The sequence below is a fragment of the Drosophila santomea genome, chromosome 3L, assembly GCF_016746245.2.
Source record: "Drosophila santomea strain STO CAGO 1482 chromosome 3L, Prin_Dsan_1.1, whole genome shotgun sequence".
Classification (NCBI taxonomy): domain Eukaryota; kingdom Metazoa; phylum Arthropoda; class Insecta; order Diptera; family Drosophilidae; genus Drosophila; species Drosophila santomea.
The window spans coordinates 17094296-17120438 of NC_053018.2; the positions used below are offsets into that span (position 1 = coordinate 17094296).

The following is a 26143-nucleotide window of genomic DNA, read 5'->3' on the forward strand; positions in this document are numbered from 1 at the left end:
TGGCATTGGCATCTCCCCGCCGCCGCCGCTTGATCTTAAATAATTAGGCAGCCTTCAGTGTCTCCGGCAGATACAACCCGTCAGCATCCATCCCATCCATGGTCTCATCATCATCGCCATTCTCAGTCAGCGAGACGGTGGGGGGAAGGAAAAGAAATTCCTCATCGCCGTAATTTATAACGTTCACTTGTCATTAACAGCCATTTTAATCGCCTAGCGAGCAGGCAGACACATACAAGCCCATAATGTGTATAATATGTATCCTGTACGTGTACGCCGGTATCCTGTAGTACGCCTGTTGTGGCATTTAAAGCGTGAAAATATTAATTTATGAGCCTTTTAAATGAGCCAGTGCCCGTGCCCTTGCCCGTGCCCGTGTTGCCGAGCGCAACAAATTGGCAATGAAAATGAATCAGTTACTGGCGCAAAGAAACGAGATAAATGCACATAAGCACTGTGTCAATACCAAATGAAAAGCGGTGTAAATACTAAACGGGCGTATAAAGTAATTGCATTGATTGAGGAGGCACGCTCCAGCGGACTTTACTCGCGCGAAATCCATCGAGTTCAACAGTTTCGCAACCAAACTAGTGGTGTAACTAAATACTGGGGCAGAATCTCGCATTTGCCCCCGACTCCTTTGAAGGCAAGAAACCCGAAATCTATTTATGCCCCGGCTCAAGCCCATAAACCACAGCCAAAATCCAGTGGTCGTCACATTTAAGTGTCTTGCCGGGTTTTCCGGGGTGGCGGTAATAGTGCGAGGTGGTGGTGGTGGTGGTGGTTTCGGGTGCCTCGAGGGTGGTGGGGAAACTCTGGGGGTGGCGAGCGGACCGCAGAGCAAATTTGCCCGCCGTAATCTGCACTTGGTGCTCGTATCTTAATAAACTATTAAATCAAACGCAAGCCTCAATACACGCAAGCACCGAAATTCCCTTAATATATTTATTTACCGGGGGAATGCGCAGAGTTTTGAAGCTCGATTCCCTTTAAATGTTTTCATATTCTCGTATTTACAACTTCTCACAAAATTTCGTTGTTCCTTGCCCACAACTTTTACTGCTGCCACATACGAGTATAGTAAATGAATAAATGAGTTATATGCGCGTTCACATTCACATTATTCTCGTACCCTTGTGGGGGATTTATTCTTATCCTGCCACCCATTTCTCGGCCCTTGTCCGGTCGGTTTTCGGTTGCTTTTGTTCTGGCTCACAGGAAACCGATAGGACAGGGCGATTAAGGATATTCCAGGAAGGCAAGCCCGGCCGAAAGCGTTTTCCATTTCAATTGAACGGAGCCCGGAACGGAGATATTTGGCTGCTGAATAAAGCCATCTTTAACCAGTTTCAAGTCGGAGTTTATCTTATTTTATTTGTATTTTGACTTCTTACTTAGTCCTTTAATATCGCATTTCGGTATGGCACATGGCCTAAGGTAATTAATTACTTTAATTAAACCCATTTGACCTCAAATATATTATTTAAATAACAAAAGCACATTTTATTGAATAATGATATTACACTTGGATTTTTTGTATTCTCTATACTCCAGTTTAAGAAGAATGAAGAAAGGAATTTTGCTGAGGAATCAAAAAAGAAAAGAAGGCTCATTAATCTTAATTCATAGAAATATATACCTGTTTCATTGGTCACAGCAATGTAGAATTCCCTTGATTCATTGCATACAAAACAATTATTTCAGATGCCATTCAAGGATGTAATACAAGGAATACGTTTTCCTATATTAAACAGAAATGTTTGGAGGGGTCTCAAATAAATCTTATAGATTGCATATCCCAATCGAAATGACTTAATTAATTTTGCGGCTAATGTTACTGCTGAATATGATTTTTACTGAATGTGTGGTGATCAGGTTTCGGCCAGTAGCCAGTAGGTGGCGCACCAGATACCCCGCCTTATATGGTATATGTATGTACCTTCGTTCTCCCCAGCATCCTTGGGCATCCTGACTGTGCTGTCGTTATTATTTATGTTTTGTTATCCGTTGACCAGAGCGTTGGCGCTTGTTTTTTCCACACTCGCCAGCTTGCCAGCTCACCTATTTTACGATAGAATGAATATCTCGTGCGCTCCTGTTTCCAGTTGCCCCCTGCGATGGTGTGTAGTTTCTGCCACAGTATTTTGCTCTAAGCTTGTGGCGGTATGCGAGTGTGTTGGCCCGCTTTTCCCCTGGTTTCCCCCTGGTTTTCCACCGCTTTCCTCCGCTTGGGCTGTTCCTGGTTCTATGTACTTCCGTTTTGTAGTGAAAAGAGCTTTGCGTGTTGCCGCATCTCCTGCTCCGCGCCCCTCTCTATATTTTTGTGCGTGTGTTTGTTTGTTGCTTAGAGAATTGATGGTAAAAGGATGTGTGTGATTTTGCTATTTTCGCTGTGTGTTGGTGTCTGTGTGTGTGTGAGTATGACCACAAATATCAGCCGAATGAAGTGGCATTTGTTGGCGTGGCTTAAAGCCAAGTTCGCGGCGTAAGCTCTTAACAAGTGGAATGCCTAAAAGCGACCGGACATCCAGCGAGGATTTCGCAGTGGTTCGGGCATAACTTATTCATATTTTGCTATTAAATGCAGTCTCAGTTCGCGCAATAACCTGCTAGATTTTCTAGATTTACTTTCAGATTTGTAGACCCACATAAAGCTGACTTCCAAATTTATAGAAACTAACCCTGACTAAACTTGAAGTTACATTTTTCTCCAAGTTTTCTTAAATATTCAGCTCAACAGTAGTCTAAAAATGCGTTCGATAAGCAATTTTATATCAATAAGTTTTGCAAGTTTCACGGTTCATCATATTCACATGCATCACGCTCCTCTGGTTATCTATGAATGCTTTTCTTAGTGATTTCAGTTTGCCCATTTCCGCTTAAATCTGCCCCACACACATGCACATAAAATAATGTTTTTATAAGTCTGTTTGCCGCTGCTCGATAGCGCGATTCCAGGGGCATCCCCTCATCGCCTCCCATGTGGCTTTGTTTGATCTGGCTTCGGTGGCCGTGGAAGAAGGCAACCAAAACGTCCCGGCGGAGTCGTCAATAAATGCGATAAAGCCAAACATGTTTCATTTGCAATGGCCAATGGCTGATGGTTCAGCTTACCCCAGCCACTTTAGCCGAAACCCCCCGTTTCTTACTCGCCTCCTTTCATCTCGCACACGTCTTGAAGCGATATCAAAAAAGAACTCAAATTAAGAATTGTATTATGTTTTTTTCTATTTCCCCAACTGCAGGATACTCGGCAACAGCAGTACTGTCAATATCAATAACCATAAATAAGTCGAAATCAATTCATGGAATCTGTGTGAAAAAATATACCCCTATACGAATGTTGTTAACGTTTTGTAATTATAACTGACCACAATAAAACATTTATAGCTACACAAATGACAAAGCTCGGAATTAAATTCCTTTAACAATTTTTAAATAGATTAAATGACCATTTTCCATAACTTTTCCAAACTATATAAGGTCAAAATAACTACTACTAATTGGAGAGTTACATTTAGGAGAAGTTAAATGGTTCCCCTTTAATAAAAAGTTATAAAATTTATATTTTTGAATTCGTTTTTGAACAAAAACTACATTTTACACAATGTGAACATCAACTTTTTACAGTTCTTGTTTCTGCGCTTGTAAGGATATGAAAAGGATTATGAATGGAAGATTGCTAACATTGTTGCCCCTATCACTCCTAGTTGCCGGAATTAGCAAAAATTGTGTGGTCGTTATACACCTCATATACCCTGCGTTGTCCTTAAAGCGAGTATTAAAAGGAGCGCAGCGAATGAACTCATAAAAATGTGCGTTGAGCTGCGCTAAGAAGCCGAATCTAAGGCTGAGGCAAAGGAAAACCAGTGGCAGAAAAGCGAGGAAAAGCAAAGAAAAGCTAAGGATAAGGAAAGCAACGGCATTGGCGTCAGCTTCGAGTGTTTGCCACTCAACCCAGCTCGATTCGACTAAACTCCAGTCAACTCAACTCCTGTGTGGATTTTGACCCATAATTGACTTGTACACATGCCAATTCCCCAGCTGATAGCCGCCTCTCTGCTCCCATTTTCCTATTTGCCATTTCCCATTTCCCATTTTTGCTGCGTGTCCTGGCGGCGTTATGCGGCCAAGTTTACAATTTATCCCTGGCCATGCACCTGCCACTTGGTCCACTTCCTGGTCTTTAAGTCCTGCTTTATATGCTTTCGGCTAGTTGGCAACAAAAACTATTGTATATGACATTTTTAATGCCCCCATAGCTATCATTAGATGGCGAACAAAGCGACGAGCGGCGAACAAAGGCAATAGAAATAATCAATAGAAATTTTATACCCCTCACCACCACCGTCTTCTCTCTGTATCACACACACACTGGCACAACAATGAAATACATTACAAATCAATTGCAATCGCTCGAAAATCGGCATGCGAATTTCCATAGACGATGTCTGGTGTGGCCGTGCGATTGGATTGGCATTGGATTGGCATGGGCTGGAGTTTTGGGCTCTGAGTTCTGGGTTTTGGGTCGAGTTTGGGTTTGATTCTGGGTTGGGGTTTGCTATTGGGATTGCTGTTGGGTTGACTTGGCTTGGGCACGGTTCGTTTGATACACAGCGAAAAACAAATACATAACGATTTTAAAGGACACTTATCTAAAGTTATACAACTTAAAAAGGGTTTAATGGTGTACAAGGATCTCCATTAAGTTTTTTTAACTTTGAGTGACTAATTCTGTAGCAAGCCCACTAAAGCTGTAACATTCCATTGTTAGAATATTCTTACACACAACCTAATTAGCTTCGATTTTGTACCGAAGAATGCACCGACCTGATTGATTTGCAATTGGGGTGATTTTTCTCTCAGTGCGCCTGGCAAGGGGCAACATTATTATCATCATCAAGCGTACAAAGTTAGTGCCGGCGGGCTTTTCGGCGCGGGGAGATCGGATGAGCGGGGCGCTGCGGAGGACGGTGCTCCAAATCGGCAAATGAAACAAACCAGGATTTACATGTACACAGTTATTGCTGCTGCTGGTTGCACACACACACTCGCACACATGGCGCTCTGCGCGGGTGTGTGTGTGTGTGTGTGTTAGTGTGTGCGTGTGCAGCATTTCCTTTGGGTTATTTTCCGGGAACAACATTTCATGGCACTGATAAAGCTGCCATGGCAGCAGCCTCTGTCGCCGCCGACCGCGCTGCCGCTTTTCCTTCGGAGCCAGGGGAAATGCTTTCTCCGAGTTTGCGCCGAGAGCGCGAGAAGCGGGAGAGCGCAAAATAGCGGTAGCCAGAGAGAGGCGGAGAGCGGAAGTGAATGCTTATTCGGCGAGAGCAAAATTCCCAGCTGCGAGCAATATTCGCTTGTCAGCGAGGAGCAACAACAATTGCCCCGGGCCAACAGAATATTTGACGCAAGCGGATTGTAAGGATGTAGCTGTCACTGTGTGTGTGTGTGTGTGTGTGTGTCCGATGGAGAGCACTCAAATACATGCATACATGTGTGTGGGTGTGGGTGTGTGTGCTCGCGAGAGAGAGCGGTGGCGCGTGCACTCCAGGCAATGTCAAGTTGACACTTTCACCAACGCACGAGACACACGACGAACAACAATGGAGGAGAACGGGAACGACCAGGACAACTTTGCCCATGATGATGATGATGACGATGGCGATGGCAATGGCGATGATGATGCAGATACAGATGCCGATGATGAAGAGACAACCAGGAAGGATACTTACGTTGAGGATTGTAATGAGGCTGAGAGACGAAAAGTCTTTGATGTTCGTTCACTTGGATGCGATTTTCAAGCTGATGATAACGGCACGAAGATAGTTGCCACTATATGGGCTTAATATAATAATTAATCCTATTAAATCGATATAGTTAGCATATATAGTTAGCATAAGTTATCAATTAAGTGCCTTCACATGCAGTGATTTCTAATTCTACGAGTAGTAAGTGCAATCCCAGTTGTCAATGAAAATTCTTGTAAAATACTAAGATACTCTGGAAATAATTAATTCATTTGTAATAATTATTAAAGAATGGCACTAAGTACTGAAAAGCTTATGATTGTTAAATCTTTTAAATAGAAATGGTGAAAAGAGCCTTTAATCAGTAAACCTATAAATGTAAGATTTGCTCACTGTCTTACCCTAAATGCCACATTTCTAGGACAAACGGTTAAGACTCACCTGGCTACATCGGCATTATCCTTATTCATCAACATAATCATCGGGACATCAGCGACACCCTCTGCAGAGGTTACATGGACATTCTGCCGACTCGAATCGCTATTGTTGTTTGTTTGCGCCATCGTCTCCCCGTCTCTCTTGCTCCCTCCCTTCCGCACTCTGCTCCTTTCCTTCGTCCTTGCTCCTCTTTCGTCCCTCTCTCCAGCGAGCGCGGGCCACCCACGAAAACAAACATAAAGGTGCAACAATGACGCGCGTGGAGCGCCAAGTTCTCTCTCGCTTTTGCCCTCTCTCTCTCGGAGAGCTTGGGAGAAAGCCCTTTCATTCCTTCCTCTCTCGTACTGTTGCAATACAAAGGTTTCTCTCGAGCGCTGTTAAAATATTTCTCCTGCTGAAAGTGAATGTTCTGCGAATGTCCAATTTTTGTTGTTTGTTTGTTTGCTTTCGGTTGCAACATAGTAGGTAAAAGTTTCGTGGAAAGGGGAAAGTAAATGTTAATGCTTTCAAATTAGTAATGTTACGGGTTTTTCATAAAAAAATTAAAACGATTGTTTATGATCATAATAAGATAACTAGCTTAGCATCTTTTATTGGTCAATAATTCTATTAGGAATATTTGAAGGAGCTATCAGTTGCATTTTGTGCAAATAAACAAATTTAAAATACTCGCAATTCAAGTTGCTTTCTATCAGAACCGTCTTTAGTGTACTCATTATCAAGGATGAAATCGATCCTGAAAGTACGCAACCACACTTTCGTGGTGAAAGTAAGAAGACTATTAGTGGGCACAACTTTTCATTCATTTTTGGGGATTTTCTGATGCATTTGCCTCGCTCTTCCCCTCTCAATCTTGTAAGGCTTCCATTGCTACGGCTGTGCCTGTGCTATCCTGGAAAAAGTGGCACAGCTCGACAACCCTGGCTGCTATGTGGGCTGGCAGTTAACAGAGCTCCACTCCGTGTGGGGGTGCATCCTGCGCTCTCACTCGCTCTCTCCGGTCCGTTGTCCTGCTCGCTCTCTCTGTTAGCCACTTCCGCTGTTGTAATGCTTCTGCGCCGGCAAGGAAAGCGGCGGTAAGGCAACGGGAATGGCACTGGCAACAGCAACAGCAGCGACGGCGACTGCGACGCCGGCAGCGACGCTCAGGAGAATCCCGCTGCGCTCGGCTGTTGCTAAAAATCCTACGCAATTCGCGAGAGTCCTTCAGTCGTTATCAGACAAGCGAGTCCAGCAGTCGTTGCGTTCTGTTCCTCAGCAAATTAAAACCGTGCAAGTAGCCTAGTGTGAAACCAAGAAACCAAATCTACAACCACAACAGCCGACAGCCCCAACAGCGAAGGGAAACCGAAATCGAATCGAATCAAAATCGAAATCGAGTCATCGAGCCAAGTAATTAATCCACGAAAGTAATCCACACAAAGTCAAACCGCTTTCCCAACCAAAATAAAAACAAACACAAAAGAAATACAAACAGATAACTCTCCCGTACGAAGCGGCAATCGCGTCCTGAGATTTTTGTCACCGTGTGTTTTAAGCAACCAACGCGTTCAAGTGCAATCAACAACAATCCCCCAAAACATAAATTGAAATCAGGAGCAGGACATTTGTCGCGCTGTCAAACGTTGAGCTTTAGTAGTGTTTAAACAGATAAACCAATCAAATATTTCAATCAAGAAATACTGACAACCCAAAAACCGAAAATAAGAGCTTCTCAAAAAGTTGTGAACGAACCTACGAAACAGGGAAAATCCGCTACAGCAGACAGCCAGACATTCAGAAATTCAGACGATTGAAGCCCAGCCAATACACACATATAGCCAAGATCAGCCAGCCAGCCGATCTTAGCCAACTTAGCCGACGCACCTAAGTCGGCCCACACACACCCATTTCCTGTCGAAGGTGTTGCTATAAAACCCATCAAGATTTCACACTTTGGAGTAAATCTGTTCTACGTGAAGCAGCCAGCGGAGTTATTTCAGCAGCCGCCGCTTCCGCAGGCGACCATTAAAGCAATTAGTCCGCCCGTGACCGCCGTCGCAGCGCCGCCGCCGCCGCCGCAGTCGACGTTCACGCCGCTGTCGACGACAGCAGCCGCCACAATTCCAACAAAGAAGCTCGTTGTAAGTGCCTCAAATAGCTAAATGCATAAGTTTCCCTCTAAGTGCTGCGAAAATCCAAATGCAGCCCAAGAAAATATCTTTTCTGCAAACCTTTAATCTTTCACTATCGATGGTTACCAAAGGGACTTTCAAGAAATAATAAAATAGATTCAAGTTTTGTAAGACAACTTTCCTATTTGCCTCTCGACATATTATAAATGTTTTCAAACTACTGACAAATATTTGTATCCAATACAAAATGACGACAGTCTTGAAGAATGAAGTAAATAAACTGTCGCAATTCAGTAATGAAGGACAAACTGCAAACATTTAGATTTAATTACGTTCACCTTCACAAAGCCACTAAGGCAGCTCATTAGAAGTCCCCTAAATATCTAAATACCCCCTAAATGCCACCATCATCTCTTTATTATTAATGCTATTTAATGAAAGTTTCGGGTCTCGTCCCAACAAGAAGTATGCAATGAATTATTTTTATGCTGGCAGCTCAAACAATTCAACGAATCGCGTCGTTTGTTTTTGTTTTCCTTCCTTCTTCAATTTTTTTTTTTTGTTCTTAGCGCTTTTCCCATTTTTTCTGTTATTTTTACTTTTTTTTTTGTTGGTTTTTTTGTTTTCTTGGCCAGGCGCGCACGCAATAAATTAATTTATGTCCAACGTCAGGCACGTTTCGCACCCTCCGCAGGACTTCTGGTCCTCGGGCACGTTTCTCACCTTGCCTGCCATCCATTACCAAGATTTGCAAGTAAATCGCTTTAAGTGGCATTGCCCGAGTGAAAAGCACAACACAGAAATTAAAATTCCAACGACCATCATCAGTGAGGGGGAATCCTCGAAGTCCTCCTTCGGCCGGAGTCTAAAATGTAGTTTGTGTCCTCACTGCCTGATAATATCGTTTCGTTTCGTTCCATTTTCGTTTCATTTTCGTTGCTTCGTTATAATTTGCTTTTAATTTGTTTGGCAAACGCCAACACTTCAACACGGTTGCCCGACAAAAGGACCTTCGCCATATAGCCCATACTTTCGTATCACCGGCTATCTGACCCACACCTCTAACTCACAAAAAAGGCAGGGGAAAATGTCATAAAAATAATTACGCACCAGGAAAATAAACGCGGCATCGCAATTCGCGTGTCTCTCTGCTCTGATACTGATACTGATCCAGAGCCACGACCTCTGACCCCTTGGCTCATAAATTTTACAACCCGGCTGTAAACGCGAATAAGCGCTCATCGAAAAGTGGTCATAAATAAGTTGAAATATATTTATAGTGCGGTTTCAACTTGGTTAGAACTTCTGATGAGCAGTCCGTGCGGCCATCAACTTTTTTGCTCATGAATGTTTCAATCGGCCAATGGCTTCATTTGAGCTGATGAAAAAGCCATTGGCGGCTACTTTGAAATACTAAAATACTTCCTACATTGTATTTCATTCGGAAGGTTCCACAAGGTGTTAGAACAATTTTTAATATATTTGAATAAGCTTTTTCAACCTCGAAAGCTAAATATTTAAGATGTGGTATCTTGGCCATGAAGAACATTCCCACTGGAGAACTTGAAACTACTGGCTTTCTTTAAGCCATAAAGTTACGCACTGTGGAACATCTCCCGAACTCAGTTTAAACCATAAGCGTCTTTCGTCTGTTTGGCAATAAATTCGCCATCAAGCACTCAAATTGCTCAGCTCGAAGCACTTAGCCACGAGATCGAGGACTCCGTAGGACTTTGCTCACCTAGGAGCCCATCCAAACCCATCCTGGTAACCACATTAGCCGCTGGCCCACATCGCTCGAGTTGTCTAACTGCCATTTTAGATTTGTGTCTAGTGACTCGGGCTTGTGGTAAACACTTGAGTTTAATGGTTTGTTGACTGCCTGCGGCTCAAAGCCCAAAGACGTTTTCTATAATAAAATTTTCGTCTATTGCCATTGGCCATAAAAGCGGAAAGCAGCAAGCGGCAAGCGGCAGCCTAAGCGGGCATTAAAAGTCCCTATTCCACTCGAAAATCCTCGAAAGCCCGAATCCAGTGCTCGACTGTTTTATTATTTACTAACTATTTTATTTGATTCCATTCCGGGCAACGCGATTAGGGCTTCAGCCGGCCTTTTCTGTGAATTGTCCGATGCCGCAAAGCCAATTCCGGAGACAGCTACATGGATTACAAATGTCTGGCTTTTGCCTGACACGGAAGCCTGTTCAGTTGGTCTTTGAAAAGGGCTTAAAGTTGCAGCTTGCTGTAGTTTTGCAAAGTGCAGAGCAGTGGAGGCCCCAAAAAAACCCTCCTACCGCTCAGCAATTAGCTGTCATTCATGCGAGAAAAAGCGAAAAAAAAGAAAAAAAGCAATTGTCAACCAAATTGGCATTGGCATTGACTGGGGCCAGGGATTTGATTTATCAACATGTTTCACGTGGAGCCGAAAGAAATCATTGCCGTCAGCCAGCTGGGACCCCAGTGTACAAGTACGCCAGTGTGTGTGCGAGTGTGTACGAGTGTGTATAGTATATGGCAATTCCAGCATTATGGCGTTTTCGTTTTTCGTCTCGTCGCCGCATGAAAATGTGCGTTGTGCCAAACCAATTGGGAGCTCGGTGGGGCAAGTGGCGGGGAAATGTGAGCGCGCCCAACTGACGCGTTTCCGTCAAGTGCAACAAGCTGGGAAAAGCGCGGAAAACGGCGGGGGAGCAAAAGAAAAAAAAAGGGGGGGCGGAGAGGCAGAAGGGGAAGGAGCACCAGCAGGAGCTGCTCGAAAAGAAGGACCAGCTGAAGATTCCCCCAGTCAACGTGCAGGGGTTTATTAAAATTTTAATATCAACACGAATGTCGACAGTCAGCGAAGTAAAAAATGTGTAGCGCAAACTTTTCCGCTGGAAAACGGAACAGGAGCCGAAACAAGACGAATGTCAAAGCATACACAAGAGAAAAATGAAAATATAGCTTCTCTTGATATTAATAGTTTAGCACTGGATAGCCAATGGATTCAAACTTAAGCTAAATTAAAAGTGATCAAATTAAAAAGTAATTATAAGGATTTTTCAAGATGTTGGAGTTTATACTTTCAAGTTTTAAAATAAATATTTAATGATAAATAATAAAGTAAGGTTAAATATCTGGCATTTTGGCAAGCAAAGGAAAACAATTGTAGGGCAGAACTTGTTAATAACATTTAAATCTAGATTTTATAAAAGTCTTTTGGATACAAAATTTTGACGCGTATAGTAAGAAGAGTGGGACAGAATCCGAAGGAATGGAAAGGCGGGAGAGCAATCAAGACCCGCACAGGATTCCAGGATGCCAGGATACTTGGATGCCAGGATGGCAGGACGGCAGGACGGCAGGATGGCAAGCTGCTGCTTGAGGACTTGTTCAATGTGTGCGTAAGCAAAATAAGTCATTTTCCCTTATGGGCCATGCGGCGAAGAAGCTGCAGAAATTCATCGATTGAATACAATACAAATATGTCAACGAGTCGCTTGAGATGTCGCTGCTGTGCTGCTGAAATCTCAGACATGGGAAAGTCATCGAGGAAGGCGAGCAAAATTGAGGAAAATCGTGGAAAACGAGGAAAACTTGAGCGGATGGCAGCAGCTTTGGTTTAACTCATTTCAATGCGCCCTAGGGGAGTTTGTTTTGGAGGCAAAAGCAATCAGTCAGTGGAGTGGCATATTCATCTCCATCCGTGGGGTGTTGAATTACGGGTATTTTGTGTGAATTGAATTTGGCATGCCCCAGGAGCGGGAACCTGACTTTCCACCATCGAATTTGGTCCTGCAATGGGATGTGTATGCGGTTGGGAGTGGGAATGGGAATGGGAATGGTGATGAATATTGCGATGCGGATGGGGATGGAGATGCGGATGCGGATGTGGATGGAGGTGGAGATGGAGATGGAGAAGTCGGATGCCGGGCCCACACCTTGCCAGCTATTTACGAACGCATTCCATTCCACTTGAATCCTGCGGAAAAGCCAGGAAAAGCGACAACCGCCGGCGGCAATCAGGGCGCCAATAACAAGGATGAAAGATGCCAAGGCGCTGGCGAATTGTTATTTTATGAAATTGCAAACACAATCAAGCTGAATTCCTGCGCCCCGCCCACTTTTGTCTTTGGCAATGTCACTGGGTTCTCTCTGCTTTTTTGGTGCCCGGAAAATTGTTGTTTTTCCCCCTCCCATGCCCTTCATGCCAGACAAATAAATTGAACTAATAGAGCTGTTAACATTGGAGGGCTGCAAACTTATAACCGGTTCGGTTCGACTTGGGATCGGGATCGGGAAATTCCTCAAGTAAAATATTTGAATTGCCAGCGAACAATGCGGAAAGTGTGGAGTGGAAAAGAAACCGCCGAAGCACTCGAGCAACTTGCAAAACAAAATCCGCTTTTCAACAATCTTTTCTTCCCAAAAAAAAAAGTATTTTCAGGGCATTGTTTTTGCTCCCAATCTATGCGTGTCTGTGTGTGTGTGTGTGTGTGTGTGTGTGTGGGCCAAGTTATTAGATTCATTTCAAGTTGGCCGGGTAAAGTGCACTCCAAACATTGAGACTCCGAGGCGAGAGTCAGTCAAAGTAAAAACAGGCAAAGAGATGCGAATACGAAAAAGTTCAAAAACAGCAGAAGGGTGGAAAAATGTGGGAGAGGGGCGAGGAGAAAATTCGGGGGAAAAACAGGGAAACTTGGGGCTGTGGCTGGCGTTGACAACCAGCTGAGGAAAAGCGAGAAGCTTCGACCACAACACTATAAATGTGGGTAGTTTCCAAAGGCGGCACAAAAGAAACCGCAACATCAGCAACAAGATAGAACAAACGGGGCCTTGTGGGAAGTGGAAAATCAGGGTGAAAAAGAAAAGCGGCGGGTGGGCGTGGGTGGGGCAACACTTATTTCAAACAATTAACTTGATATTGTAACGGGGCTCGGGATGCTGCTGCTTTTCCTGCTGCTGCCTCTACTGTTTTTCAACCTGCTCAACCTCTCCAAAGGTCGCCGAGTCCAAGTCAAATACAAGCAAAGAGAACTCTTGGCAGCATGTGGCCAGGGAAAATTGGGTGCCCAGGAGGCTGGGCGGTGGGCTGGAAAATGGGGGCCAGTGCGGTCCCAAAGAAAAACATAATAAAATCAAACCAAAGTGAAGATGCCGACGCCGACGCCGCCACGGCACACGAAAGTAAAATAAACTAAAAGAAAAACAAGAACTCACGAAAAGCAAAGAGCTGCTCAGGAGTTTTCACGGCGCCCGTTGTTGTCTCTTGGAATTGCTATCAGTGTTACAGCTGGCGGCGGCTTTTCCCCCACTTTTCCTCTCTGCCCTACGCCCTACGCCCTACGCCCCATCCCCGCCCCCATTTCCCGCACAGCAGCCACCCATCCAGATGCGAGGCCATCAACAGCAGCAGTCGCAGTTTTTGGCTGCGAGGCGTCAACTCTTGTGCTACAACTTGAACACGAAGTTCATCAACTAACTTGAGGGGGCGCTAGGTTAGTGGGTGGCGGTGGGCGTGGCGGGGCGTGCCACAAATGGCAGCGTCCGAGGCGTTAGTGAGCTTATTGTTGTTGTCTTCTGCAGTGAGCAAAAAAACACGGACTTCTCTGGAAAACCAGTTCGTTGGGCTTACAACAGTCCGCAGAGATTGATTTTTATAAATTTAAGTGGATGGAAGTTCTTTTCCAACTCTTATTTGACAATACCTTGATCAATTTTCTATTGCTTCCACTTTCTAATAATAAATTGGATACATTTCTTATATTTCTTGCCAGGGCGATTGAATGTTGATAGTTGCAATATATACTGTGATATTTTAGAAATTGTTAGCTACTGAAAATTTGAAAAAGAAGACTGAAAATTCTACGGTTTCTTCTTTTAAAAATTAATGCAATTTAAAGCTCTAAGCAGTCTGAAATTGATATCCTTAAATTAAACCTGAACATATGTTTCACATCTGTTGTTTACTGTTGTTCCTACGTTCTCAACTTTTCATTAGATTTAATTAAAGATGAGGCTTAACTGTCCCCTGTTTTCCATTCAGGACCTTTTCTTTTTCCCTGTGTGCTGTGCTGTTGTGACCATTGTTGCTTCTGCGTGTTTGTTTGCCACCGGAATGAATATTGCCCCGGACCAGAGGTTCCACAGCTATTCATTTTTCTCTGTCTTTCTCTGGTGCCCGGAGCTGTTTGGACTGACTTGGCTTTGGAGCTCGAGAGCTTGGGAGTTGGGTAGCTGTGTAGTGGGGTAGCTGGGTAACTGGGTAGCTGGGGAGGTGCTCCTGATGAGCGACACAGGCCAGACTCTCCTCGAGGGCTGCCCGGGCATCAGTACACCTGTCCACCTGCAGCTGCCCCACTCCATGGCTCCACCTGCTGCTGAAGCTGCTGCTGGTGGCGTCGTCAACAGCAGGTCTCTGTTTTTTGTTTTTCTTGTCCCCCTGTTTGTTTGTCTTACAAATTTACTTACGCTTATTTGAGCTGGAAATGAGCTGGGGCTTTGGCTCAAGCCTGAGATAAACCGCGGCGATCCCCAGAGAAAAATATGCTTACAAGTTCTCGGTCTGACGTTTTTATTTTGCGTTGACAAACACACTCGGCGTATGCGCAATAATTTACAAAATTATTGTGCCCGAGCTGCTTGGTCAAATGTCGGTGGTCGGGTTGCGGGCGAAATGCTTTCTGTATGATTAGTTGACAGAGCCGAACGACTGCAATTTTTTAGTCCAGCGATGAAAAATGCCAAAAGGTAGCGAAAGTAGGGTAAATATTTACCCAAATGTCGTGGCACGAGAAATTGAGATGGAAATGGAATGGAAAATGAGAAGCAGGGCACGGAGTGATTTAAAAGGCATGTTGAAAAATCAGTTACCTATTTAATCCCAGATGATCGTTATAATTGCATAATTCACCATGATTTACTCCCTGTCGCACGCTCTCCGCGCATTTCAATTGCCAATCAATCGATGGCCTCTGCCATCATTGCATCATTTCATCATTCCAAACTCGCACACACAATAAACTATTTAGCCAATTGTTACAGCCACCCAAAAGGACGCCGTGAACCGTACCAAGCCGAACCGAACCGAACAGAACAGAACAGAACCGGAAATGTTAAATGATAATGCGCGGCACGCATAAAATGCAGTCACTCCCCCGTGCGACGCACACACTCGGTGGCGTATACGTAATTTTTATTGCGTATACGTAATGCATTTTGATGGCAGACAACGCTCGGCCGGCCACAGCGTAACAATTTAAATCGTCGGCGGTCATTTACGTGCACACCATGCAAAATGCATTTATTGCATGTCGTGCCCGGAAAACGCTGGAGAAAGCGGGGAAAAGTGGGGAAAGTGGGAAAAGTGGGGAGGAGAAAGTGGGGAGAAAGCAGTGTGTGCGGAATGTGTTGTCTACTTTACGGCGCGTGGCTGTTATTTCCGTTTTCCGCTCTTCCTTTCCACTAATAAAAATCGTTTAAAAAACCGCATGACAGCAGCAGCAGCAGCAGCAGCTACAATAACAGCATTAAATAATAACAATCATGTGTAAATTTGCCCTCTGCGCTGCGGATAGATTTATATGTCTCGACAACTTCAAACTGCAACGTGGCGCAATAAATCTGGCAAAATCTTACGGCTGCCCTCCGCCTTATCATCTTTACTCTCCTTGCGATGCTGCATTGCTGGCTAAGCTTATTTGTCTCTCCACATCTCCGCTGTCTGCCATTGTCTTCCATTACTAAAATTAAAATCCAGGCAAAACGCGCTGCGATTCTATTACCAAGGTGACTCATACCATGAGCGAGGCGAATGGAAAAACTCGCGACTGTTTCCTTCAGCTGCCTTCTCCATTTTTTTTCTGCTGTTTTTTTTTTTTAGCTTTTCCTTGACGGCTTTTACACTTTTAAACGGCGCTGCGGAGCGTGTTATTTCCGCCGCTCTTAGTCTGTCTGGCAGCAGGACTTCTGTTCCTGCCGCTGATTGTGACTCTCTGGATCCGAATCTGCCCCAGAGTTCTGCTTTCCAATCTCTCCCCATCCCGCCATCCTGCCATCTGTTGTTTTTGTCGCTCTTCTCTGTCCTTGTGTGTGTGTATGTGTGTGATTCCCGTCTTGTCTTTTGGCAAGGAAAAATACGTTAAATTAAATTATGATTTCAGTTCTCTGGCTCCACCTCCCTGCTCCCTGCTCCCTGCCCACCGCGTCTGCTTTCATATTGTTAAATTCATTTTTGTGGGAATTTTTTATTTATTTTTCCACGGTTGTCCTTGCAAAATATTTGACTGCCTGTGCACGTTCATCAGACGAGGCCCCGAAAAAAAGCACTCGCCAAAACATTCATAGCTGGTTCTGAATTTCTTGTTCATTCTTCGTTGCCTGCAAGCAACGCAAATTTCTGGAAAAAATCTTCAAATCATGTTCAAGTTCATGAGTTAACAGAAAACTATTAAATAATAGTCTCGAATTGGATATAAAATTATTTTATCTTTAATATTTAGATAGACACAAATAAACGTGATACTCACTACACAATGTAGTGCATATTTCTACGCATAGAATATTTCTTTATTGTCTACGACATATTGTATACATATTGTATTGTAACATAGTGAAGTTGTGTGTTGTATTTTACTACAATTTTTGTTCGTTTTGATGGGTATTTTTATTCGAGTGCAGGGCAGACAGCACAGCGAGTCAGTCAGTCACTTAGCCAGTCAGTTAGTCAACAACAGCAGCAGAAGCAGCAGCAGAAGCGGCCATGTACCGGGAAACCAGCGAGGCGTGCGTGCCGCAATCCCAGGACCCCCCTCTCCCCCTTACCGTTTCCCCTTACCGCTCCCCCTCGCCCTCCCCACCCCGCTAGTCCCTTTACCGTTCCCATTTCCATTTTCATTCCGGTTCTCATTCGCCTGCGCCTGCCATCCCGTTTAGTTGTGCGGGCTGCAAATCTTCAACAATTGCCCTGATTTATAATTTCTGCTTAGCAATGCAAAATACTTGAGCCGCGTTGGGCTGACTCTCTGAAAAGGGGGGCGACGGGCGGCGGGCGGAGGGCGGCTGTTGGCAGCTGGAAGGGGGCGTGGCATTGCGGGGCTTCGCCGTCGCATGTGTTTGGCTTAGCATACAAATATTTTGCTGTTTGTTTGCCTTGGTGCGCATAAACGGCAAACTGGGTGGTTTTGGGTGGTTTCGTTTCGTTTCGTTTGGTTTGGTTGGAAAGAAATGTGATGAGCACGTTGACAAGTGAGTTGCCAGCCCCTTTCCTGATCCATCCCCTCCCCCCCTTCCCCGCTGCCCCTTTCCGCTCACCTTACCGCCCCCATCCCCAAACCACTCATATATAATCCAGGCAGCTGCGTTCTGCATCAGACGTCCGCCTGCCTCGTCATAATGTGGCTGGTAGTGCGCTTATGCATAATTTACCCACTCAGCAGTTGGCACAAAAGCCAGAAAAGGGGCGTACACGGAGAGAAAAACATTAAAAAACAGGATCAAGCTGTCTTTTATAATTGCGCCATCAAAATAAACTATGTGTCTTTAACATAAGCATTTAGATAAGTATTTTAGATAAGCTTTGTTGTATTAGACATGATTTACCACGAGCTGTACAGAAATATTGAAAAATTGAAAATAATTATAATTTTCTCTGTGCATCTGGGCGCTGAGGCGGGTGCAACTGACTGCAGCGAAGGGAAGCAGAGTGACTGACGATATCGCTTTGACTTTGTAAACCGCCAGAACCGCTAAAGTAAAACCGAAAAGAAAGACTTTTCGGGCCACCAGGGCTCTCCAATTATCTTCTGATTTATGATTTCTCATTAATTTCCTAGCCAAATCTCAGCCACGTACGCTGATAACTGGCTGGGTCATATATGCGGCGGGTCCGCACTTATAAATTTGATGGAAATGGAAGGCAACTCGCAACACTCGCCTCGAGATGCCTTTGAATTGGCGCGCTCTTTGGGCGACTTATTAGAGAGCGTATCCTTTGAAAGAGTGACTAAAGGCAGGGCTCAAAGCCATGTTGTTTGCTGACTGATTGCTTTGGCCTCCGACCTCGGGAAAAGAGCCCACTCTCATGAATAGTAACGGAAATGAACGGAAAAGGGGCTGAGCTAAACGCAGAAATGCGTGTGCCATAAATTAAAGTAGTTTTAAGTATTTGTGTGCTGGCCATTGTTGGTCTTCCATTTCGCCGTTTCTGTATCTTTTGGTTTCGGTTTAGGTTTCGGTTAGAGTTTCGGGTTTTTGGGGTTCCTGGGTTCCTGGGTCTTGTGGCATTCGCCGCGGACCGCCCGCCGCTACGAAGTTTGAGGTCGAGCTGGTTTCGCCCCAAAAATAGATATACAAATGTGTTTTAATGGTCGCATTTTTCCGTTTCTCGTCCTTTGTTGTATTACGTTGGCTCATCCTGTGGCTCCGTTATTTTGCGTCCTTTGGCTGAATCTGTGCGCTTTGTTATGCCGCTTGTCGTTTTTCTGTGCGACCGAATTTATTTGCCACTCTCCTCCTTTTAGCCAGCTCTTCTGGGGCCCTGTGCGTGCCTGGCCGCCATTCGCCAAAAGTTTCCTTCTTTCGCTTTTCCTCATTGTCTGGCCTGGTTTTCTGGTTTTTCGTGGCCCGGCTAGGCCTAAGCCCGGGGTGGCAAATGGTTTTGATTTGATTAATGAATGTTCTAATTAAGCAAAACCGTCACCTAGCCCGCCCCGAGTGGCCCGCTTTTGACCTTGGCCAAAAACAATCTATAACGCCGGAAAGCAAGAAAGGTTTTGCCCAACAGCCCCCCGCCTTGCGGCCATTAAACGGAAATAGAAAGACAAATTATTTGGCTCAAAGTGAGTTTCGAGTTCGCTGTGTGACTGCAAGTGATTAGCGTTAAATGAAAGCCAGTATACGAAACTACGAACCGGAATCGAAATTGAGGGAAACTTTATCGAAATTGACTCCGAATGGACACCACACACACAATTTCAATTACCTGTAAGTTGTGATTGCGATAATTATGTAATGACCGAGCGCCTAATGATGATTGGTCCTGGAGTTTATGAGCCCAGCAATTACGTAAGAGAGCCAGGACTAGAATGTCCTCGGCTGACCCTTGCTCCTTGCTCCAAGCTGCACACTTCTTCTTGCTCCTTTGCTGTGTTATGCAAATTTAAAACTTTAAGCACAAGTTGCGGCTTCCTGGGTGTCCTGGGTGTCCTGGGTGTCCCATCCACGTCCTTCGAGTGTGCCAAAGTGTGTGTGCTCGCTTGTCTACCATATAAATTTAAACAATGTTGAAAACATGCTGCGTTGGCACTTTTTAACCACGCTCCGCACACACACACACACACACATCAGGAGCACTCTCACTCACACATCTGCTTAAGCAGAGGCAAGCATTTATGCTCTGCTCGCCAAGCCAAAAGTGTTGCATACATCGAGGGGCCAGCCGCACCATTTACATACACACACACACACATGTATATAGCCGCTCGGTAGCAGGTTTAGCAGGTTGCGTGTGTGTGCCCGCCTGTGTGTGTATTTAATGTCGAAATTATGGACGACAATTTTAATGACAATTCAACTTAACATTAGAACGACAGAGGCAGCAACATGCGACCAGCATCAGGAATGACTTTGTTGGTCGTTAGTCGTTAGTATCGCTGCAGCGGCATTAAAGGATATGCAGGTGGTGCTCGAACAGGACATGTCCTGGCCAAAACTGGTTAAAATAATAAAAGTTAGGAATAATATTACAAATTTTAAGTTAATTAAATTTCAGAATTAAATAATATGATAAGCATGATATAAAACTTAAAGCTTAAACTAAATCAAAAACTATACAGATCGCTTTAGATAAGGTATTCTTTTACAAGGATAATAATTTTATAAATGGCGAACATTACCAAACAGGGTACATTCGAATGCAAGCTTGAATATGTTGAAAACCAATCAAGCCATAAATAGCACCAATTAATGGGTAAGCCCGGCATCGGCAACTACAATGGCCGGGGCTTCTCTATGGCATCGGCATCAACGGCAGCAAAACAGTTTCCGTATCCGCCAGCCGCCATTGTGCCAGGATGCCAATGCCAAACACACACACGCACACACACACACACACTGGCACAGTCGCAGAGAGAGGAGAGGATACGAAGGGATTGAGACGCAGTCGCACACATGTGTCCTGGTCCTGGCATTGCCTTTGCTCCTGCTGTCGACGACAATGCGTGTGAGTTAAATGTATGCGCATAAATTAATAATTAATTACACAGAATTACATTTCGGGCTTGTTGTATAATATTCATTATTGTTATGCATAAATAAGGTGACTTGCCAGGACTCTCGTGCTCTGGATTTCGCCATCCTTTTTGCCACCCACTCGCCGCCAATTTGTGAGTGATGCGCCATTTTAGTTATGTTGCCTCGTCGCATTATGGAGCTCATTAAAATGCCAACTCAGCTCAGCTCAGCTCGAATCGGTTCAGTTCAGTTCAGTTGGGTTGGGTTGGGGAACTTAAGTCTTCGACATCAATCTACGAAAATGTATTTATGTGCCGGCCATATATTTCATTTGATTTACAAGTTAAAGCCGGACAAAAAAGCAGGACTTTGCTCGGAATTTGCATTCCCTTTGAAGGGCCGTCCTCACTCTCGGACTCTCAATCCTCGTCCCTGGGGCATATTCAAATGCTGATTTCTCTATGAACCAGGCCCATTATCCCTTGTCAGTGACAGCAGGAACGTGTTTATTGGCTACGTTCGCAGGGACATTTGCCGCATAAATATCAACGAAATTAAGGACCTAACGGAGGATGGGACTTCCTTCTGTCAGGGCAATAAATCAACAAGGAAGACGAACGAACTATCGCTTTTTGTCCTGCCGCATCGACTCGCCAAGCAAATTCGAAGGAAATTGACCAAAAAGTATTAGTAACGGAAATTGCACAAATTTTGTTTGGGCTCAACGCACTGGGATCAGGGCCACATGTGTGTGTGTTTATGTGCGTGTGTGTGTGTGTGACAGTGAGTGTGTACGTGGCCGAGGGTGTGGGTGAGTCCTGTCTGTGACTGTGTGTGATTATGGTCATTTTAATTGAAAGCCAGACAAAAACAGAAAGCCGAGAACCCAAAATTCGGCATTGATGGAGCATATTGAATTATACATAACTTCAAGCGTGCACTGCAAACACATTGATTTTTCGGATCAATTTAATATAATAATTTGATGAGAAAATAGGGCTACATAAGCTGTGGGATATTTTGATTGTGATTTGAGATATTGTTGTGCAGCTAGGAAGCGTTTGTTTAATATTGATTCCTGTTATTGCATAACATCACACCTTATACAGCATGCAATTACCATTTATAATCAGTGAAAAGTAGCTCTTTAAGTTTCGAACCAAATATAAACGAGGTTTAGTCTAAAAAAACTGCCATGGAATAAATGGCAGAATCATTCGTTTCATTTTGCAAAGTGTAAAAGGAAATGAACAAAGATAATGCTTGAATAAGCAGCCTACATACATTTTGCTCCGTCTCCGTCATGGCTCTTATCCTGAAATGGCATCCTTTGGCATTTGTCAAACTTTCTATCAATGCTCACATTTCATGCCGGAGCTCTTTGCCAACACTCATAAGTATGCAACACTTTTTCCCACAGCGGCGGGCGTTTTGTGGGTCTCCCCTTTTATTTTGTATAAAATTTGCATGGATAATTTGTCACTTTGAATGATGTTGGAGCTCGTTTTTCGAGTGGGTTACAACCAATCCCGATTTCCAGCAATGTCGATTTTTTTTTTCGTCCATCCAAACCCCCGGCGGCCAAAATTCTTGCGGGAAGTGCGGCAAATGTTACAAATTGTTGTCGTTGAAAATCACCCCTTAACCCTTCGTCGTCCAGGCCCGAAATTCAGGCAACGCATCAGGAATTTCAGGGCAAACTTTAATAAACCCGCTTTTGTCGACTAATTTCACAATAAAACCAAATGGTAACGCACAGAAAAAAAAAGGACATCCTAGGGAGGCCCGAAAGAAAAACCCTTTTTAACCTTACATTTTATGGCACACATGCGCTAACAGGTTTAAAAATTACATTTAATGACAATTGGCAGTGTGCCCCGGTCCCTTGGTTTTTCCCGCTTTTCCCCCAAGTTCCCCGATTTTCCTCGCATTTCCGTGCTTTTCCCGCTGAACATGTGTCGCCGATTCGAGATATCTCCGCAGTTCCGCGCGCAATTTCCAGGCAAGTTGCTCCCATTAGCCACATAATTTTAAGTGTGTGCGTTGCCCGAATTTCCACCATTTTCCCTCACGCTTTTCGCGGGTTGGGCCAAGCCTGTCGCGTAGAACGAGCTCATTTAATATTAAAAGGATTTATGAGACATTTTCCTTTCATTTTGACAACGAACAACGAACGATGGCGATGGCGATGGAAGGGAACGGAGCAGGGCAGTTGGGGCAAAAGTCTGAATGGCGAATGAAAATTCTGAACCGTTGATGAAATTTTCGCTTAACAGAATTTGCGACGCTTGGCGAACGGCGGCGGAGCCTACGCACGGTTAAAGGGTTTTCCATTTTCCCAAACCCCTATCCTCTTACCACCCCACCCCCTTCAGCAGCCCGCAAGAACAACCCCTCGATTTCATTGCCTTGCAGAGAAAACCCCTCACCCAATTTCCGTTTGCCATTGTTGTGAGCTCTCGGCAACTTTGCGCTGGTTTAGCTTACGCCCGGGAATTATTTGAGTGCTTTTTGGGAAGCGTTCCGCAAACGCCACCGCCCCCGAAAGTGCCACGCCCCCATGCCGGAGCGTGTGAAAGTGCAGACGCCTCGAAAATCCTGTGTATCTGTATGTGTGTACATTTTTGACAGATTTGAAAATTATTATGCAAAATGAATAATTTAGTTGAAAGTGTTAAATTGATTTGGCCTTTCCCACTAACATAACAGACATCGGCTTCGGCTTCGGCTTCTGAGCCCGGGAGATGATGGAGATGATGGCCATGTCGGCATCGCTTTCCATCCATCCTAACCCATCGCATCCCAGGAATCTCGAGTAAGATGAGCACATTCCGGATAAGTCGGGGCTATCGATAAAGCATCTCTGTCAGAATGAAATATGCATGCGACTTGTCAACCGTCTTGCGCATCGATGAAAGGTCGTGATAAAGTGTCGATTTTATTGTATTTTCCTATTTATATGCTACGCCTCATTAAAATCCACAGAGCTAGAAGAAAGGCGTAAATCTTTTTATGAAGTAATAAAATAGGTGTTGAATTGATTGATTGCCTCTTATTCTGCTTGTTTGAGGGTTATTTCGTGCTCATCTTTTGTTTTCATGCAAATCGATTAAATTGAATGATTAAGAAGCCGACGCAACAAGAGGAATTTAATTTACCAACTGGAAGGCAAATCAAAAATTCAAACAATTACATTTCGGAGAGAAGAAGCTTCTAGGTTGCAAAAGTCATGCGGATAATCCATTTTCCAATAAAAAGTAATCAAATTATGCGAGCTCTTCTGGAAAAAGGAAGTTATAAGTGAAATGAATTAATGCTTGTTTATTATACATTTCTTTACTAGCATGCATCTCCAGATTACAAGTGTTCTATTTACATGCACTCCTTTGTGGTGGACAACAGTATCGTTGTCACCGTTATAAATGAAGTTATAAATGAAATGATTTAATGCTAGTTTATTATACATTTCTTAACTAGCAGTTCCAGTTTACAAGTGTCCTATTTACATGCACTCCCTTTTGGTGGACAACAGTTTCGTTGTCACCGTCGCGTCTGTTCCACATTAGACATCCATCCAATGGGCGACTTTCTTGTCAACTGCATTGTAACCGCTCCGCCCTCTTGCGCTTCCGTGTGTCCTGCCCCCCTCGCCCCACTCCATTTGGCTGGCACGCCCACCGCTTGATCACGCCCACTCCTGACGTCATTTGTCAAATTTTCGGCATTTCGGCATTTCGGCATTACCCGGCCAAAAGGACATGGCCATGGCCAAACATTGTGCCAGTTGTCGGCCCCACCCACTCGACCCGAGGCCACCACCATCCTCCATCCCCGCAGGACATCCGCCGGCTCATCGCAGTCCTTGTGGCTAATATTGACATTCCTAATCTGTGCTCCGCTGCGGCGGCCGTTAAAATGCCGTGTCACTTCGTTAGTATGCGTGTGTGGTGCCATTTGTATCCGAGTAGCCGAGTATCTGAGTGCCTGAGTATCTGAGTATCTGCGTATCTGCGTATCCTTGTAGCCCGAATATCCGTGTTTCCCCGTTGCCGCATGTGTATTTGTCTTGAGGTCGCGTTTGGTTCGGTTCTGGGTGTGTTTTGTTTTTGATTCATGCCCCGCTATCAGCACTGGGCGTGTTCCCGAACTGGTTCATTTATATTTGATGATGACATTGCCGACATTGGCCTAGCAATCAAACTCCCGTCTCCAGTTTATTAGTTTAAGTAGCTCCATTCTGCGAGTGATTAGTGCAGCCGAAGTGCGTTGTGGTCGACTTCTAAGTAACTGCAACTGTGGTAAGTGCACAGAGAAAAGCACTTTTAAGGACAATACATGATCATTTAAATTCTTCAAATCTAAAAGAAAAAGAGAGCACTCTTTGAGTAATAGAAGATACAAAGTTTTTGCATATTTATTGTAAAATCGCCAGAACTTGAATGTTTATTAGTAGATGTCCCATGTAATACCATTCATTTCCATGTTTAAAGTTGTTGCCTTTAAGGTGGCTTGAAATAACTAAAACACTACAAACACTAATTTTCTGTTAGTGCACAAACCACACTCAAAGTGCTGGCCACTGCAGTTTGAATCGCTTTTTAACAACGCTGCAATTTCTGTGCCCATTTTGAGGCTGGCGATGATGAGCAGCATGGGCGGCGCATCGAGGGGGGTGATTCTGGCCTAATGGGATGGTGCCGGCTTCAACGTTGTCTCGGACGTCATGTTGTTACAGTTACTTTCTTGCAGCGCACTCTCAACTTGATTTCTGGTCTTTTTTGCCCTTGCAAATTGTTAGAGGGAACGCCCGCGGAGTGCAGCACCACCCCATTCCGACCACAAGTCCCACTGCTAACTCAACCTGGCTAAAGTGCAGCACAGACACAAAAAAAAGGAAGAAAAACGAAAAAGGAAAAACAGGAGGCGCAGGAGAAGGTGGGGGGGAGGAAAAACTAAAAGCGACAGGAAGAAGGAGACCGAAAACAGAAGCCAGGAGCTGAGCAAGAAGACAGGACTCTGGGCCAAAGCGATTTGCCTTGCCAAAAGCTGCACGACCAACTTTGTAGTAACATCTAAACCTCCCCTCGCTCCCCCTACCCCTCCCCCGCTCTAGCTCCTATGTATCTGTGTGCGCGAGTGAGTGCGACAGCACAAGTGTTTTAATTTTACGACATTGTATGAATTTTACTGCTGGCACTGCAGAAACATCAGCACCGCTGTTACATATCGTTAGCTTCCTTAACGGACATATCCCACATCGCCTGCACCCCCCCTATAAAGGGGGTTGGGCTTGGATGGATGTGGGGATGGGGGTGCTTTCATCCCCGTTGTCTGTGCCGTGCTCATAAATTGCAGCTTGCAAGCGTCAGTGCAATCAGCGTCATCAGCTTCATCCGGTTTATTCGAGGGTCCCTCGAACCGTGGGCCCCGCACCTCCTGCTCCTCCTGCTCCTTCTGCTCATTCTGCTCGTGCTCCTCCGCTGGTCCTGTCGAGAACAACGCCCCCTTGGATTTTCCCAGCCAACCGTGACAGCCTCTGAACCTAGCCGCGGTCTCTGGGGTTTACTTAGCTTGTGGGTAATTTTTTAAAAATTATACAAATTAAAATTGGTGGGGCCCTGCGATGGG

The 26143-nt window shown here is 44.6% G+C and overlaps 1 protein-coding gene across 8 annotated transcripts in view; it reads left to right on the forward strand.

The window, feature by feature from the left end:
• Positions 1-26143, forward strand: part of LOC120447472 (RNA-binding protein Musashi homolog Rbp6) — a 176639-nt gene that overhangs the window by 86637 nt on the left and 63859 nt on the right. Inside the window, exon 1 of one of the 8 annotated variants that reach the window (XM_039628870.2) lies at positions 7412-8314. The exons of the other annotated variants lie outside the window; for them this stretch is intronic. The gene's annotated coding sequence lies outside the window, so the exon portion shown is untranslated. Of the gene's footprint in view, positions 1-7411; positions 8315-26143 lie in introns of those variants that run through there. 8 annotated transcript variants of the gene reach the window in all.